Raw genomic sequence first — 17,512 nt, forward strand, 5'->3', positions numbered from 1 at the left:
CTGCCTCTGCCTCCCGAGTGCTGGGACTAAAGGCGTGCGCCACCACGCCCGGCTGCGGCACTATTTTTAAATGTTGTTTACAGAGTGGAGCAAAGAAGGACTCTGTTCACCCAGAAACATGCTTTGGATGCAGTGTTAAAGGTCCACTTTCTCTTTGGTGTCAATTCATGGTACAGATTTGTGGTATCGCTTCTGTCAGACACTCTGGTGATGGAAACAGACCTGTATCAGACATGAGGTGCCATTTTCTTTTCCGCTTAAGATATGTTGACTTTCTTCAGGTGCCTGGTGAATGTACAGATTAAATTCTGGACATACCTATGGGAGTTGTACATTGCCTATGTGTTTGGCTGAGTAATAAACACAGGGGCTGGGAAATGGTGGTTCAGTGGTTTGAGTATGTACCAGGCAAGTGTGAGCACCAGGGTTCAGATCTGCAGAACTCACTTAAATGCTATATAACTGTGGTGTCTCACATGAAAATCCAGTCTCAGAAGACAGAGACTGTTGACTCCCAGAACAAGCTGGCTAGCAAGACAAGCCATGTCTGCTAACTCTGTTAGACTGAGAGACCCTGCCTCAGTGAATACAGAAGAGCAATGAAGGTAGATTCCTGACATCAACCACCTCAGATTCAAAATTCAGAACACATGTGCACCAATACATATGCCTACACACACACACGTGCACAATGCACACATAATGCGCACAGAAATTCATGCAACATACACACATGGAAATAGAAACAACAACAACTAATATATTCTAATAGCCAAGGCTCGCCTCCTAGCTGGTGTTCTAAAACAGGCTGAAGGCTCCCTATGGCTCTAGTGTTAAATGAGCAGAGGTGATTCACATAGCTTAAGCTAGTCTCAGGGACTAGTCAGGGAAGAGCTTTTTTCTTGACTGTCAGATGGCAGTCTTTTTTCCCTTAGAAAGACCTACCTGTACCTTAGATTTCGAAAGTTCCAGTATCTCCAAAGGTCTCACTCTGGTTTTTGAAAACATGAAATAAAAACAGTATATCTGAAGTATATAGAAGAGAAGTGGTCCATAGAAAGAGTTATAGAAGTTAGAAGTTACTATTGCTTTCAACTTGGCCTCCCCAGAGTGCATTAGCAGTGACTTTTCTTGCAAAGCCTGACCACTATATCATTTTCCGTCCAGATATTTGCCAGAGCTGATCTCCCCTGTTTGGTCTATGGGGGCTTTACAGAAATAGTGCCTGTATTACAGGGTTGAGAGTCCATATAGACAGAGTGCTGGGAATGAACGCCGAGGAGAGCTACCAAGGAAGGAAAAGTAGACAAGTGTACAGTTTGTCAGAATATTGGTTCTCAAACTGGGGAGTAAAATCAATTGATATGGAAATAGTTTAATTCTTGTAACAACAGTTTTTCTAAGACCACCTTTTAAAATCATGATTTAGTTGGGAGATATAGAAAATAATTAAACATTTCACTATTAAAATCCACCCCAAATGAGTATGATTACTGAAAATTGTGTCAGCCAAATATCAATATGGTCATTCTTCCATTGTTTTGGAAATCAGAAGTGAAACATTTTTGGCTAATAGGTATTTTTATTTAAATACAATCCCCTTGAGTTTGAAAATTCTACAAATCCTTTGTGTCTGGAATATTTATCACTGTGATAGATATTTTCAGAATTGTGAAAATTACACACTGATCTGGGGACTTGGATACTCTAAATGTAAATAAGCCTAAAATCTATAAATTAAATTCTACTTACATGTGAATTAGTTTTTTCATAAATTTATTATTAGTATGTGATATATGCATTCAGTATGTGGTCAATATAGAACCCAGGGGACAAGTTTTGGGGGTCTGAGGTCAAACTGAGGTCACAATCTAGGTTTGCTCACTGAGCCATTTTGCCAGTTTACATGATTGTACTTTAGCCACAGACAATATGAGTTCTACTAAGAGAATATATATTTAAAATATTTTTTAGTTGTGTGTATGTGTGTGTAAGTTGAGGTCAGAAGAGGGCATCATATCCTCTGGAGCTAGTATTATGTATTACAGGTGGTTGTAAGACACTTGGCACAGGTGGTGGGAACTGAATTTAGGTCATCTGTAAGAGAAGAGATGGTTCTTAAATGCTGAGCCATATTTTCAGCCCCAGAGAATAACTGTTTTGTTTGACAATATGGAAGTTAGTTTTTAAAATTATTATTATTATTAATATTATTATTTGTCTTTTCGAGACAGGGTTTCTCTGTATAGCCCTGGCTGTCCTGGAACTCACTTTGTAGACCAAGCTGGCCTCGAACTCAGGAATCTGCCTGCCACTGCCTCTCAAGTATTGGGATTAAAGGCGTGCACCACCACTGCCTGGCTAGGAAGTTAGTATTTTTATCAGCTTAGGGCAGTTTGGATCAGTGGGAAAATGAGGTATAAGTGGGAAATGACATAGAGTTCAAAAAAGCATTATAATTCTGAACGTTATTTTGACACTCACTAAGCATGTCCTGATAGCTACCCAACCATGTTACACAGATGATGTAATAATTCTAAACTAAGGTGCTATCTAAAATTTTATACAATATGTGCCATTGTTCTTTTTTTGTCTTTTTTTTAAAATCTTTATAATATTATCGCTTCAATGCCTTGATGTTCCTCATTCTAAAGTATCAGTAGGCCATAAATGTTTTTAACAGATGCAGTTACTTTCCCAGCTTTTGCATTTCTTCAGATGCCAGGTCACAGGTTAACTTTTGATGCATACCATGAGCCTGTTTTAGCCACAGGCTTTAGGACAGCACTGACACGCTACAGGGCTATTCGAATGATGCTCCTTTCTGGGTGTCTTTCCTAATTACCACTGTCAGAGCTTCCTACTTCTGTTGAGAGCCTGCAGTCACTGGTGTGGGCTGACTGGGTGCACAGGTGTGAGAGGGAGGCACAGAGAGGCAGTGGTGAGACAGAGATGGAATAAAATGCACAAGCATGCCAGGCATCATGGAGAGATGCAGTCAGAGACCTGAGGAGGCACAACAGGAACTTTTTTCTTCAAAGCATTATGGCTCTTTGTTTATATTCCCTATGCAGTGATAGACCTTTTCCTAAAACCACTATATATGGTTTGTATGCATGCATATGTGTGTGTGTTTGTGTCATCATTGCTTTTATATATGCATATACATATATCATAGATACATATACACATACACTCAAATACATATATGTGGGGCCATAATAGGTAGCCTACTTTGGTTGAATGAGGCTTGCTCTGGCGACCAAGTAGAAAACTCTACAAGGGACAGAAAAGTGAGCCACGTTCCCAGAGTCAGGTGCCTGACACCACAGAGCCCCCAACTCCATAATTCTGTGACTGTAAGTCACACAGACAATGTCCCAAGCTTCTGGCATTCTGGCTAGACTCCACCCCCACAGTTACCTGACTATAGCCAGGTATGCTCCTCCCCACAGTTACCTAATAGGCCAGCCCACTATAAAAGGGGTTGCTTGGCCCCTCCTCGCTCTCTCTAAGCTCTCACTTTTCTTCCTCCCATCTCTAGTCCTCCTTTTCTCTTTCCCTCCCCCCCCTCTCCACATGATCATGGCTGGCCTCTCTTACTCTTTCTACCTTCTCTCTTTCTCCCTGCCTTTCTACAATAAAGCTCTAAAACCATAGACTGTCTATGCTTATCAAGGCCTGCCATGCTTGAATGATGGGATAGGCTTTCCCCTAATGAGGCGCGTCTAACTTCCCTCTGCAAGGCCTTCCTGCACTCCAGCCATGGACCAGACCAAGGACTCTCACCTGTGTGGGAATCATCCAGCACCTCTCTCTCCCCCTGCTCTCTCCTCTCTTTGGTACCAGGGCTGCCCCTGGGGCCCCCATTCTGTTCTCAGCTCTTCCACAGTGTCCAGTGGTGTCTGGGATGCCTGAGGCTGAGAATCTGGTGCCTAGAACTGTCTCTTGTCCACCATCCACCGAGCTGGGATTCCATGGCTTCCCACAGCTAGACACCCACCCAGGGCCTCGTGGAAAGCATGGGGCAGTCCTTCTGAGTATGCCTGCCCAGAGCACCAGAACTCTAGTGGGACATGGGTTTTCTCCCACTCCCTTCTTTCCCCCATGCTCCCTGCCCTGCTCGCACACACACACACACAGTATATATACATATATACATAGCCTAGACATGTTTTCCTTATGTCACATGCAAATGTGCTGCTGTGGAAATGCTTTCTCTGCTGTAAGTCTCGAGTTGGTCCATAGAATTTGTCTCCAACAAGAAAGCTGTGAGCTGCAGAAGGAGTAAAGGTTTGGCTTCATGTTTCAGGAACACATCACCTCCTCCCTTCTCACTGCCAGCGTTCTCCTAAGAGCACCGGGTGAGCCATGGAAAAGGAGGGCACAGTGCCCTGAATCCCATCTGCCTGTTTTGTAATAGTTCACACGGCATTCTCTTAAGCTCAAGTTTACATCCAACATGGGCTTACTCACTCAGTACAGTTTACACAAGTAGCCATTTTTTCACTGTAATTTTAAGGTGAGGGGATGTATGTGCCAATTTTCACCACTATAATTGAGGAGGGGAAACTAAGTCCTGGGGAAGTTAGATTGATTCCCCACTGGTGGGATTTGATGTGGATCTGTCCAACCCTGTATCTGGAACCATTATGATCATCTATAGGAATTGCCCAATAAGTTAGGGTCCCACTCTTCCAATGTAAGTTCTTATATAATCCAGAGGATGGTGAGAAGTCCTTAGGGGGCACAACAAAGGAAGCCCGAAGAAAAACGAATTAGTAATTCGTCATTTCTAAGAGTAATAGGACAAAACTTCTCAGAGTTTCCGAGAGAGTGAAGTTGGCAAGCAGAGAGGAATAGGCTGTCTACTGTTTATCTCTGGGTCTGATTGCTTTCTCCTTATCTATCTGAAGAGGAGGGCATGCAATTTACGGAATGAGAGGAAGTTCTCTCACTTAAAGAAGATTGGAAGCCATAAAGAGGACTTTGACAAAGGTAAAATGTACAGAAATCCTTGATTGATATAAAGGGCAATCCAATCATCAGCTACAGCTCCATTCATAAAATCAACTAATAAAGATTCAGCAAATACAGCCCAATCAAAGGTGTTGTTTTGTTTTCGGACAGACCGCTCTAGTTTTATTTCTGTCACTGTGCTATTATCCTGGCAAAAGGTAACCTGTAGTCAAAAGGATTTGCTTGGTTCACAACTCCAGCTTAGAGTCAGTTATTACAGGGAAGTCAAGACAGCAATGCAAGCATCACATCGACAGTTGAGAGCAGAGAGAATGAATGCATGCATCCTTATTTGCTTGTCTGATCTCAACTAGATGACCTCTGTTTCATAACTTTTCAAAACACTGCCTAGGGAATGGAGCCACTTATAATGGGCTGAGTCCTCCTATGAATGTTAATAATCAAGACACTGTTCTCTGACTCTGACATGCCCACGGGCAAACTGAACTGGATAATTCCTAAGACTTTCTTCCCAGATGATTCTAGGTTGTGTCAAATTAACAATTAAACCCAACCAAGAAACAGATGGGTTGAAATACAAATTAGAACTCTAGCCCCTGATTCCTTAAGAACCTTTTAGAATGTATAACTTCGGATGGTCCTTTGAAATGGTGAAAGGTGACATCAGAACAAAGCCAGGGGCTTCTGTTGCTGAAGATCTTTACGCAGAGACAAACTGGTTGCCAGGCTCATGGGGCAATAACAGTCATATTAGAGATCACGGAGCCTCCACTGGGTCCATGAGAACAATTCATTTACATGCATTAGAATCCTGCATGTGGTACTGAGAATGAATAAAATCTGTTACAATTTCTACTCGCCCTCTTCATCACCAATCAATGTGCTTAAGTCTGACCCGTTGGTGATCTATTTTCAGTGAGAGGTGTGTAAGGCTGCTATACTACATAATTTTGTACACAGTTCTACCTACTTCATGAAGTTATTGCACCATTCAGACAGAAATGATCCCTATTAAGCTTTCTGCCAGCCAAATAAACAAATGATCACTTGTAAGTCTCAGGTGCAGCTGGCATTCCACGACATCGCTGCACATAGGGAAATCATACTGGAAAAACCAATAACATGCTCCTTCACATTTAATAAGTGTAGTGAACCAAAAAAAAAAACCCTCAGTTTATAGTTTGTGTATATTTCTCCCCCTGCTAACAGAGCCTTAATTACATTGCTTTCATTCTGTTCCGTCCACTTTGGTAATTTCAGTGATGAGAACGGGAAACTCTGAACTAAACATCATTTACTTTTTACAAAGGTTCATTCAAGGGTATGGAGGCTAAAGCATGATTTGTAGTTTATAGAGGGGAAATGGTTAGAGTTTCTTTAAAGAAAACATTTGAGTGTTTTTTAGAGCACAGGGGCTATGATACTGGAGTCAGAATGTGGTAAGGATCCTGCCTCGGTTGATTTTGCTGACCAAGGGTGTCTGTCTGTCCTCTTTGTAGTTCAGTTTGCTCTCTCTTAGCTACAATCATTTCCAGGTTTGGAGAAGCACACTTGTCACCTTGGCATTGAGGGGGCTGATGCAGGAGGACTGTTGTGAGTTAAAGTTGATCTGGCCTACATGGAAAGATCCGCCACTCAAATACCCAACGGCCAACACAATGAAACCACAACACACAATCTACTATGAGGACTCAATTGTCTCATCAGTAGGAAGGGACTGCAGCCATGCATGGCAAGCTGTGTGCTCTCTAATCTCAGCTATCATAGCATTCACACAAAGTTATATTGTTTCATAAATACTCAATGGATTAGGAACTGCAGCAGCAGTTTGATAATAATAGCAAGAGCCAAGAATTGATTCTTGCTTTGTATTGTTCCTTTAAGACCAATTTTAATGGCCATAAAATTTTAGTTAGGAGAATATGTGAATAGAAGGTGATTTGGAGCCTGGAGAGATAGCTCAGTCAGCAAAATGCTTGCTATGCAAGCAAGGAGACCTGTTTGGATCCATGTAACAATCTGGACATGATGGCAAGTGCCTGCAATCCTAAGTTCTGCTGGGGAGGTGGAAATAAATAGATAGTTGGAGCTTGCTGTCCAGCCAGTCTACTCTAATAGATAAGCTCCAGGTTAGTGACAGTTCTCAACTCAGAAAATAAGTTAGAGAGTGAGAGATAAAGACACCTAGCATTAACCTCTGGGTTCATATATACATACACATGTACACATGTGCATACACATGTACATCGCATATACATGCATACATACACACACAAAGGTGATTACACTATGATATATTCCTTGCAAGCTGTTGTCTATATTATTTTCATATATATATATATATATATATATACATATATACATATATACATGATTTGTGTATGTTCAGAACTGTTGAACTAAATAATAAAAACAGCCCAAGAGTAACCGCAGAGATAGCATTTCACTTGATTCAGTTGACACATCATCAAAGAGTATCTTCAGACAGTTCACAGATGATGAGCCTGTCCTTACAGACACAGAGTGACAACAGGTATCACTGTGTGGTCACTAGAGTGATGAAAGTTAAACCTAACCATGCAATTTCTGCAGACATTGGGAAAACAGACCCTCCCCCCCACACACACACACTTTAGCTTCTGGGAATGCCAAATGTTTTATGTAGCCTTTGGAAAATATTTCAGCACCTTCCTAAAAGGTAAAACAGGAGTATCTGTTTGACTCAAACAATCTACTCCTTGGTCTCAAGCCCCGTAAGAGAAGTGACATCATTTCCCCATACAAAGACATGGATGTGCTTTGTCTGTAGAAGATGTACTTCACCAACCTCACTCTGGAAATAAGTCAAACTTCTGTTAAAGTGATGAATGGGAAAATAAAATGGCATACAGTTCTAATAGCATAAGTACTAATTAATGCAAAGGAACTCACTCTCAATAAATAGACAAGTATGAATGTCTCCAAGAAATTATGCTTGAAAGAAGCAATATAAAAAAGATATCATTTGGTCTAACTCCATTTTTTGTAATATTCTAGAATTTTCTAGAATCTTCCAGAAAATCTGTTGGTGGATGGCTAATAGTGGATGAGGGGTAGATGATAGGATCTTGAAGGGTGAGTAAACATCATGACTTGAGGGGCATGTTGTCTGCCATTCTCACACTGGTGGCACATCTATGCAAATGTCAAAACTTCCAATCATTCTTTAGCATATGCAGCTCATAGCATTTTACCTATTTCCATTAAAGCTAAAAAAATAAATTCTTCATCTGTAGGTTTCAGCGAGTATTATTTCCAGAATCATGCAGTTATGCCAAATAGAAAAACAAATAGGATTCTCTAAGAAAAAAATGATTTCAAACTGCAATAATATGCTTAGCCCATTTGGCCAAGTTAGACTTTTTCTTGAAACAAAGATTATACCTAACAGTTTAACATTTAAACCTCCATCCTGCTAACCGTCCCAACACAAACACACACACACACACACACACACACACATCATATTTCTCCAGAAAGAAGTAAAGGGACCCACAACTATTCATTCTCAAATGTTTCAAAATGTGATGGTGACCTGGTAGTGTCATTGTCCTTTAGTGGCATTGGCAGAGTGGTGTTCTGAGTTACAAAAGGCTGTAAAGACAGCACCCCAAGGCTTACTGTGTCATGTTTTAGAAAAGAGTAGGTATATGATGCTCTTTATGTGGAAGTGCCAACGTCTCTGACTTTAAGACACACAGAAAAACCTAAATAGATGGAAATACCTAGGTTAGAAACATACCAGCAAACAAGCATTTTGTCAGACTGGTTCTTTCCAGAAACTCTATTTATTAAATCCAATAAAAGTCTAGTTAGACAATAAGTACACAGGGACATTTTCAGAAGCAGAATCCCCTATGAACAACGAGGGAGGCACATTAGCCAAGCACATAAGGTCTCAGATGGCAGAACACTTGGGTTGTACCTCCATGTGCTCACTAAGGAGTCTCAGCCGACAAGAAAGGAATCCTGTTCCTTTGTAGCTAAATGATGTTAAGATTAAATTAGACAGAAGCTTTAAAAATTTCCTCCATCACTCTATTTGATATTGGACATGAATACAATTTTTCTATTTATTGCAATTCAGGGATAAGCCTATACAATAAACTATTTAAAACCTTATAAAGTATGGGTACACCTTTGTTTACTAGTAAATACTTGGACATTTCTTAGTGAAAAGTGACTTTCCTTTTAAAATATGTAAACAGAACCCAGGTGTAGTGATGCATGCCTGATATCCCTGTACGTGGGAATTAGAGGAAGGAAGATCACAATTTCAGATCCAGCCTCAGTTACATAGAGAGTCATGAGTGTGAGAACAACCTTGGCTACATAAGACTGTCTCAACAAGCAAACAGCTGCACAAACCGAGATGAAATTCATAAGAAATGCATAGTGAGCACACTCTTTAATCTTAAGCCCAAACTAACTTACAAATATTGATGTAACAACCGTAAAACAAGCAAACAAAATACAAAACATGATAAAATTAAAAATTTGAAACTTTTATGAGAAGTAAAATAATGCAGCTATTTCCTCTTATCTTCAGGTGAGGGGACTCCTCCCAAGATTCCCAGTGGATCCCTCAAATCACTAACAGTAGCACACCCTGCTTAGACTGTTACACACACACACACACACACAATTTCACACCACAACAAAGGATAGAGGGATGTACTTGTACTTCCTCACCATTGTGAGGATGTGAAGTAATGTGATGAGCTGATTTCTGAGCCCTATGGAGTAGCATTAGGCTTCCATTTCAGGATTATTTGAACATGAACACTGTAATATTGCAAGGGTTGATGGTTAACCAAGATGGCTCCTGAACGACTTATGGGGGTAGAATATGTGGAATGAATCTCTAGATAAAGGAGTGATTCTAGTCCAGGATAGGGCTGAGTACAAGATCACACTGATGTTTCTCCTACTCAGGACAATGTGCAACCTAAATTTTATATATTACTTATTTCTAGAATTTTCAGTTAAATGGGTTTAGATCATGCTTGGCTATAGGTGATTGAACCTGGAGGAAACAAACCCATATGAAGAAGAATTATAATATTTAAAGGAGTCCAAGATAAATTTCCATTATCTCTTCTGACCTGCTCTGGTCCCACACCCCAATTTGCTGGAGGTTCTTGGTCTTGGCTGTGTTCCACCTCCGTTTAATTGCTCAGGGAGTCCAAACTTCTGCCCCTGGCAGGATCACTTTCATGGCAACATCTCTCTTATTCTGTAGAGATGCTCCGTTTCATATTCACACAGCAGTCTGGAAGACTCTACAGCTGAGGAAAGGTATAGAATTTCACTCTGAGCTTTGCTTTTATTGCTTATTCAATGAAAATAGTGTTGCATTCCTCTTAGTTTTGTTGTGAAGAATAAAGACACAAATATAACTAGTTTTCCTTCTCTCTTTCTTTTCTGTCTGTGCTGGATATTGATCCAGGTCCTTATATACTCAGGCAAGCAGATGACCACTGAGCTATCAATCCAGTCAACAATTTTTTTTTTTTTTTGAGTTGCATCAAGGCCCCAATGTATTAGCCAGGCCCAAGGTTTAAATGCACAAGCAAAAGGGGAAGTACAGATACTTATCAGTGCAATAGAATTGCACAAACAATATTTCTGAAATATATCTCCTAGGTTTTCCATGAAAGGAATTTGATTGGTTTTTCTCTAGAAAGGCCTAAAGCAGAGGACCTTTGTATTCTGTCTTGTGCTATTCTGAACATCACAAAGAACAACAGTAAACTACCGGATTTTAAAAGTGCTACAGCTGACTTCTGTTGAAAAAAATATCCAGGACAGCCAGGGCTACACAGAGAAACCCTGTCTTGAAAAACCAAGTAAATAAATAAATAGGAATAAATTCCAAAATTAATTTGCAATGCACATGCGATGGAAGGGTTGATTGCATCCAGGGCTTCTTGCATGCCAGGCAAGTAAGTACTTTACCACTGACCTAAACACTCAGGCTCCCCTTCATTTTATTTTTGGTAGATTAAACTCATTTCTATTTAAAATCTAATGTTTGAGAAACTATTAATATCCTAAACTGAAAGTAATAAACTCACAATATAATTAACAAAATTAAACATGAATATAACGACCTTTTAAAAAATGACCAACAATATCTTCTGAGCAAGCCGAAGTGACATGATTCCTGCGTTTGTAAATTCTTTGGTCTTGTCTTCATAGGAGACAGGTGGGTTTTCCTACTTGACCACGGGTTCTGTCCCTTCCAATATGGCTCTGATAAAATCTACTTATTGTCCAGGTTGAGAGGGAGAAGGTGACTAGGAAGAAGTGTTTCAGAAATATTATAAATGTAGTTGCTTTCCAATAGTTTGTTTGCTTTCCTATTTGAAATGTTGAAAGGACCAGGAATGTCCCTAAAGTTCCAGGAGCACCCTTGGAGGCTGATACTAGGGTGACCTTGAATAACCTCCAATATTAATTGATCTGTGTGACACTTTTAGGTTTGAAAAAAGACTAAATGAAAAATAAAATTGCTCAAGTGGTTCTCATATTTATAGTAAATTGAAAGAAAATTTAAAAGAAAATTAAAAGAAAACATCAGCCTTGGGTTATCTCAAATATTCTAAAGGAGAATATGAACAGTAAGAATTCTTCTGGAAATTTTACTTAAATGATTAATTGGAACACTTCCACTAGGACATGTCTTGTTAATTGTCTATCACATACACACAGTTACCACATACACACAGGTTCTCATTTAAAGTGCTAATACAGCTTGCTTTGGACATTTTGTGTGCCCATTCTACACCTCCCTAGGGTTGACAGGTTTTCCCCCTCAGGAAGGTGATTAGATTTTTTAAATTCTATTTATGTCATTGGAATTTCTTTGAACTAGAGATTCCTTTGGCTAAAGATCTCATGAAAGTTTTGGCCAGTGGCCTGAGGATGCATTCATTCCAAACATCACTCATTAAGTGACAACTACCATGAAGTGGGAGGAAGGCATGTGGTCCATAGCCATGAACTCAGTCAGGGGCTGGATCTTCCTCTTTCTTCTATTCAGAGAAGCTCAGAAGATGGCTTGATGGAATTTCAAATCAACATAGCTCTTAAGATAGGCAAACGCTGGCTTTGGTCACTTGTACAAGAGGCACACAAAACCTAATCTCTTGATAACCAACAGAGGAAAGGATCAGAAGGCTTTCCCTCCCACTACCAATGAACTACCAGTTAATGGCTACTAGGAGGAGGATGCAGTTTTCTTCAGTGGTGTAGCAAGTGTCAGGTTCCCCAAGCTCCACTAAAGAACTTCCTCATTCATGCAACTGACACACACACACACACACACACACACACACACACACACACACACACTGAGTGTACACACATGGTACACACACACAGAGAAACACACATGCAAGCACACACACACACACACACACACACGGACGGACATTAAGGTAAGTGGGGACATGATAGGAAGAAGGGTTTCAACGGGGGCGGATGGGGGTGTAAAGATGACATTTCTTTATATATGCATGAGATTGTTAAAGAATCAAAAATGAGATTTGCAAATGTTTTCAGGTCTCATAACTTTGAAATTCACAGAAATTCACACATATGATCTGATTTCTATTATGCCCACAAATACTTAAAATGTTAGCTGACTGAATTTTGAGTATTTCTTGGGGTTCTTCCTGCTTCCTCCCCTGGGAAGAAATTTAATCTTTAACTAACATCATAATATATATGACTTGTAACTTCAAAAAAGTAATTATTCAATTCTTCTGTAAAAATTGTGACCATTAAATAAGGCATGTTGGTTAGAAATGAAGAGAATCTCTTTGAAATGAACCTGAATACTTGAGATCACTAAAGTAAAAGGGACATAGCCAAGAATGAAATGAAATAGCTGAGACAGAGTCTCTAAAAGTACATACATTTAAAGATTATCAATGGGAACCTTCCTCAGTGGTCCCAAGCTTCACAAGACACACACCGACCTGCAGATCTAAATCCTGACACTAAGGAGACAATGTGACCCTTAATTGTTCTTAGGCAGGATAGTTCAGATGCCATTGACTTGGAGATCTTATCTCTGTTGGGTTAATCTCACAGCATAGAAAATGATCTATGCCTTCTTAGATGATAGCTGCTGTACAAAGGGAGTGGAGAGAGATCCACAAGGCGAAGCAGGAGTGCCATCAGATACCCTGTCAGTGGCTGCAGGGAATTCTTCCCATTCCAGTCCTAAGCTTAAAAGAAAAAAAGAAAGAAAGAAAAAAATGTCAATGTGTTCGCAAACTCATCTTGCCCAGGAAGTTTGTGAGTGGGCATGGATTGAGGAGGTGAAAGAAGATGATGGAAAAAAAATAAAAAAGCATGGCTATAAAGCTCAACCCACATTTACAAAACTCTTCCTGGGAGATGCAGTGTGTCAGCGGAAAAAATAATCCAGCCTCAGGTTTTGCAGGTGACTAAAGAGTTTCCTAAGCCAGGCTTTTTTTTTTTTTTTTTAAATTGAAGCTTAATAAATACTACTTTAAAATGATAAATGATCACCGCTTCTCACCAAATGCAAACATTCAGACATGAGCCTCAAAGTCTAAGAACAGGATTGGTAGTGAAAAGAGAGATTCATGGTTGGTAATGAATTCTCCATTGTTCTCTGACCTTCACATAATACGCACACATTTACATCCCCATGTGGGCGTACATGCCTACACACACACACACACACACACACACACACACACACACAGAGAGAGAGAGAGAGAGAGAGAGAGAGAGAGAGAGAGAGAGAGAGAGAGAGAGTTGTATAAGCCAAGGAAGGATTTTCAAAGGAAAATAACTTTTGAAAATGTCTTTAGATTTTTAAACTTATATTTTATGAATGTTTTTCATTTTTTAACAAGCATGTAAGACTTTTGTAGTTTCCATATATTTTAATCTTTGATTGAATGTATGAAACTTTGTAAGACTATCAGAGAAAATTAAATAGAATGTAGGCTATAATTTATTCCCTCCAGAAGTAAATGACTACACTACAGTAAATTATTTACATCTATAATCTTCACTTTAAATAAAAAAGAATGCAAAATTATTATTATGACATGCATCAATTATACCTATCAACTGTTCATAATGTGTCAATAGAACAAGTATGTTCTCATGATTCAGTTTACCAGTATCTTTCCAGTCTCCTGTGAGCCTTTCTGGGATCAGTCATATTAGGCTAATTTTCATGGGGTATTCAGCATATCTGCTTGTGTTCATGGACCCAGATACAAACAAACAAAACTATAAGATGATCAAGTCCAAGTTTCTTCCTTTGACAAACAGGGTTTCTAAGTTTTAGAGCAGTGGTTTCTGACCTTCCTAATGCTGCGACCCTTTAATACAGTTTCTCATGTTGTGGTGACCCCCTCAACCATAAAATTATTTTCAATGCTACCTCGCAATTGTAATATTGCTACTCTTATGAATCGTAAATATCTGATATGCAGCATATCTGATATATGGCCCCTGTGAAAGGGTTGGTCGACCTCTAAAGGGATCTTGACCCATAGGTTGAGAACCAGTGCTTTGGAGCAACCTTCCTCCTAAAGGCAGAGACACAACTGTGTCCAGAGGTGAGAATGTGGGAAAGAGCACACAACCCTTACCATGGGCAATAGGAAACCTGTGATCTTGCCTGTCACTGACAGCATTAGTAAATGCCTCTGTTCAGAAAAGTTCACCATTATTGCAATTGTGATTTTTGCTAAGGTTAAAAAGTAATTTATAGTATAAATATAAATTTATAGAAGAAAATAGTGAAAACTGCATGTCCCATGTTTCTCATTGTTCAGTGTTGGATGACAATTCTTTTAAAGTATTATTGCAAATATTTTTTAAAAAATTAAAACTTTTCTATCAACAGTTATTAAAGTCCTTCTAGTCTATGCAGACACTACTACCAACACACTTTGTAAAGAACTGCTTACATGCAGAATCTGATTCAACAAGTGTGTATTGAGCTCCTATTATTTTCCTGATGTCTCAAAATGCTACTTTGTATATGAGTGTGATTATGCACACGTACACACATACATGTCTGTAGCTTTCACAGGTCAACCTCGGATGTCTTCCTCAGTAGCTCCCCACCATGATTTTTTTCAGACAGTGTCTCTCATTCAACCAGGAGCTCATTAATTTGTCTAGGCTGAACAGCCATCCATCCAGTTCTTCTGTCTGGTTTTATGGCCCTGAGATTACAAGCACTGGCAACCATATCTGGATAGTCATGTGAGTTCTGGGACTCAAACTCAGGTCTCCATGGTTGTGTGTCAAGTCCTTTACTGATTGAGCTATCTTCCCAGCCTGAAATGTTCCTTTTTATTGGCACTTTTGTTTATTGAATTCAGGATGGCCTTCTGCATGTGTTAACTCCCCCACACCCCCCGCATAAGCATATCTGCATTGAAAATGGTATGTTCGCGTAGCATTTCTTGCTTTCAGGTCTTTCATTTCATATAAAAATTCATGGTCTGTAATGAATTCTCACTGGTCATGGCACCCTGCAATGTACAGGTTTATTATTAGATAGATTTTTACTCTAAAATGATATGCTTCTAGTTAGAAGTAAAGCTTTTTACCAAAAGTTTGAAAGTGGTAAAATGTTTGCTATGGAAGCAAGATGACCTAAGTTCAAATTCCCAGAGCACACTGAAATCCTGGCTTCTGCCCTCACAGTACTCCTCAGGGGAGATGGGAGGCAAATACAGGAGAACCCTCAGAAGCTTGTGGGCCGAAGTCACTGGCATACACAGCACCAAATAAGAGAGATGACCTCAAAGAAGGTGGCGTGCAAACACCAACACACCCAAGGTTGTCCTTTGCATCCCTGGGCACACATGTGCAAGACTACGCACACACAGATCTAAATAAACCAGCCTATAGTTGAGATGAGTGGTATGCACAAAACAACAGTGTAGAAAGAAAGGAGCCCAGATGCTTTCAGCTGAGGCTGAATGTGGGGTGGAGGCCCACAGCTGAGGCACACATGGGAGGAACTGGATAGTATGTGAGGAAGTATGAAAACACACAAGAAAAGAATAACCAGCCATTCACCCCACCTCTGTCTGTCTGTCTGCCTACCTGTCTGCCCCCTCTCTCCCTCTCTCTCTGTTGTGTGTGTGTTCACATGTGTTTTGTTACCCACTGTGCACCCTCTGTATCAGTGTATAGAACTGCCACAAGAAGAAGAATACAAGGTAGGTATTTCTCTATCTCTTGTCCTTAAAAGCTAAGACTAAGAGTCTAAGTGATTTGAGTTATGTAACACAAAGAACTGTTTTTTACTATAATTGGTCTTGGAGCTGTACATCTGCTGTATGTAGTTTTCTCTGACTTACCTTCCTTTTATTTGGCTCTAACTTTCTTTGCATCCCCTTTACACCTCATTACACCACAACCCCAGCCAGATTTCATGCTATTGACATTTCAAAAATAGAGTTTAAAAAACCACTTCCATTGCAGGGGATGTATGAGGTAAAAGGAAAAGATGATTTTCTTCTTTCATAGATCAGGAAACCACCCAGCTCTGCCATGACTCACATCTACATCAGTCAGGATCCAGGATACTTTAAAACCTCCCATCCATCACCAAACAGCACAGATTTCAGCCAATTAACCGAGGGGGTGAAGAGACTAAAAAGTGAGGGAGGCAGACCTGACAGGAAGGAGTGGAAGAGCATGCAGTCACTCAGGAAGGCAGGTTAGGACCTCTGCTACAGTGATATCTGTCATGGAGTCCCTTGCTTACTTTTACAGCTGATATTTCATTTTTTCTCCTTATGTTATTTTTAAATCAATTTAATTTTATTTTATGTGCGTTGGTGGTTTTGGATACATTTATGTCTTTGTGAAGGTGTCAGATCCCCTGGATAGAGAGTTACAGATAGTTGTGAGCTGCCATGTAGGTGGTGGGAATTGAACCCAGGTCCTCTTGAAGAACAGCCAGTGCTCTTAATCAATGAGTCATTATTCTAGGCACCTCTCAATGTTTTTTTTTTTTATTCTTTGAAAATTTCATACATGTATATATGTTGAAAATACTCTCTATTCTAGGACATACCAGCATATCTTCTTCTAACATTATGGCCTACTTTGAAAGTTTAGTCTTAATTAAAATTTAACCCACTGAGTCTAATTAACAGTGTCCATATGTCCACAAGTACAGAGACATCCAGTATGGCATAGATAACCTGTTAGGGGCCACCGTCACAAAGAAAAGTAATTTTACCCCTCTCCCCTAGAAGCCATCAATTGCTAGTAGCTCCTCAGGTGGGGCCTTGGGGACTCCTCCCCATTCTATGCTTGGATTTTTAACTGGCTTGATCTTGTTTGGATAACCACAGTTGCTGAGCAGATGTGACTGGTGATATTTCAAATGGGCAAGGTAGTTTTCACATCCTGGTGTTAGTCTTTAAGTCACTCCTTTGTTTCATATAATTTTTTTTTTTTTTTT

The sequence above is a fragment of the Mus caroli genome, chromosome 13, assembly GCF_900094665.2.
Source record: "Mus caroli chromosome 13, CAROLI_EIJ_v1.1, whole genome shotgun sequence".
Taxonomy (NCBI): domain Eukaryota; kingdom Metazoa; phylum Chordata; class Mammalia; order Rodentia; family Muridae; genus Mus; species Mus caroli.